The sequence below is a fragment of the Helianthus annuus genome, chromosome 1 (assembly GCF_002127325.2).
Source record: "Helianthus annuus cultivar XRQ/B chromosome 1, HanXRQr2.0-SUNRISE, whole genome shotgun sequence".
In the NCBI taxonomy this organism is placed as follows: domain Eukaryota; kingdom Viridiplantae; phylum Streptophyta; class Magnoliopsida; order Asterales; family Asteraceae; genus Helianthus; species Helianthus annuus.
The window spans coordinates 135471280-135473810 of record NC_035433.2 but is presented as its reverse complement, the minus strand read 5'-3'; the positions used below and the strand labels follow the sequence as shown (position 1 = coordinate 135473810).

At 42.0% G+C, this 2531-nt stretch overlaps 1 non-coding gene across 1 annotated transcript; it reads right to left on the bottom strand.

The window, feature by feature from the left end:
• Positions 1 to 2138: 2138 nt before the first annotated feature.
• Positions 2139 to 2245, bottom strand: LOC118482950. The gene has a single exon (XR_004869336.1). It is a non-coding gene; the product is annotated as a small nucleolar RNA R71 (small nucleolar RNA).
• Between the last annotated feature and the right edge of the window lie 286 nt (positions 2246 to 2531).

The window sequence follows — 2531 nt, the reverse complement described above, 5'->3', positions numbered from 1 at the left end:
CCACTGGACACGGGGCCGTGTCCGGGCTTCTGTGCTGGCTATAAATAGAGGTGCTTGGTTCACTTCAAAGGCATCCCTTGGCAAACCACCTCTCTCCCACTTCACCCACACTCCACCACCATTACAACACCCACATCCACCACCATCATCCATCATCCATCATAGAGTGTGTGTAGTAGTCTCGGGATCCAAGATTGATAGTAAGAGTTCTTGACAATCAAAGGCCATGTTTGCCTAAGTCTCTTACATCACTTGGTGAAGACAAGCATTTAGTGTAACACTTTTTTTTAATCTTTTCGCACTTTTTCTTAGGTTTTGTATTAATGAATTTAATAACTAGTTTCTTATGTTGAAGGTGAAACTTCCTTATCATTTGTCCGTGGTGTCTTGGCATTATTTTACTGTCTATATAAAATAAAAGATTTTCACCATTCATATCTCTACGGTCTATATAGAGATATGTTGGCTACCTGGTTGGGGGTTAAGGGAATGGATTGGTAAGGTTCTTGCCTTGTTCAGTGCATAGATCCTGCAAGGACCTGGGTCAAGCTTACTAGGACCTCCTTCAATACCCACTGGTATTGGATGGCGGGGTGCGAATGGCTTGATCCCCTCATATGTAAACTACTATTAATACATTCACCCGGCTACTTGGGATTGTATCCCTGCTGACTCAAACCACTTAGCCGAGGGTAACGTCACCTTCAAAAGAGGGGCCTACCATATTACGCATTAATAACTTAATAATTAATTATCTTTCAATATTCCGACCCTTTAGGATTGTATCCTTGCTGACTCAAACTACTGGGTTGAGGGTAACATCACCTTCAAAAGAGGGGCATACTACTATAACTAAGATCTCTTAAAAAGTGCAAAAGTGCGGAAATCATCAAAGGTTACACTAAAGGCGAGTCGGATCCAAGTGATTCATCTTGTCTATCTGTTTTTATTTTTATTTTTATTTTCAGCATTTTTAGTTTTTATTTTCATGTTTAAAACTTTTTTCTAAACTTTTGATTTGATTAGAAATTGAGGATAAACCGGTACTAAAAGCTCTTGTGTCCTTGGACGACCTCGGTATCTTACCAACGCTATACTATGCTCACGATGGGTGCACTTGCCCATATGTGTGTTTAGTGTTAGTAGAACATCGCGTTTTATAAATTTAAAACTTGACTAAAGTGTTAAATATGGCTAAGATATACATAAAAACATATAACACACTACGCACATCAAGTTTTTGGCGCCGTTGTCAGGGACACAAGGATTTTAAGAAAGTTAGGAATCAACGGCCTAATCGTTTTTCTTATTTTTCTGTTTTTTTTTTTTGGATTTTTCTTAAATTTTCAGCTTCTGCAGACTGTAGCACGGGGCCGTGCCTGGTCGGACAAGGGCTGTGCCCAGCATCGTTACTGGCAGTTTTTATTTTTCGAGTCAGAGAACTGAGCACGGGGCCGTGTTGGTGCAGCACGGGGCCGTGTCGAACTCTCCAGTAACAGGGATCTGGAAAACAATCACTGTAACTCCGACCACGGGGCCGTGTTCAGCTGAGCACGGGGCCGTGGTGAAACTTCTGACCAACAACCTTTTTGTTTTTATCGCAGGACTTGGAACCCAGGCACCTCACCTAAACTTCCTATGTAGTGTATGAGCTCCAGTTCCAGTAAAGACATAAAAAACCTCTAGACTAACCCGAACGCTTTCTAAGAAAAAGACTCAAAGCTAAAAGCCAAGAGAAAGTTTCGGGGGACCCACTTCCGATGGCGGATCAACGTACCTTAATAGATTACCTACGGCCCACAGTGGGGAATCTCGGCGCCGCTATCAATGCACCGAATGTCGATGCCAACAACTTCGAAATTCGGCCGCATTTGATACAAATGCTCCAAAACTCCGCAACCTTCCACGAGCTTGCGGGCGAAGATCCTCACTTACATATTACCAACTTTTTGGAAATATGTGATACTTTTCGAATTAACGGAGTATCTAACGACGCAATCCGCTTCCGAATGTTTCCATTTTCATTAAAAGACCGAGCTAAGGCTTGGCTTAACACCCTCCCAGTTGGTTTGGTAAACACCTGGGATGAACTAGGCCAAAAGTTTCTGTATAAGTATTTCCCTCCTGCAAAAACGGCTAAATTAATGACTGAAATTAATACATACTCACAAGAGGACGGGGAATCCTTATATGAAACTTGGGAAAGGTTCAAGGAGCTACTAAGAAAGTGTCGTCATCATGGTCTTGCGGTATGGCAACAAGTATCCACTTTCTATAATAGATTGTTGCCACACACGAGACAAACACTTGACTCTAGCTCTGGGGAACTTTTAGGTAATCGCCGCCCAAATGAAATTTATAATCAAATTGAGGAAATTGCTCAAAACAATTTTCAGTGGCACGCTCCCCGAGGCACTAAATCTATTGCCTCAGGCGCCCATAAGGTTGATGAAAGCACTTCTTTACAAGCCCAAATCGAGGCCCTTTCTTCGAAAATCAAAAAGTTAAAAATGGAAAAATGGCCTCGGTTA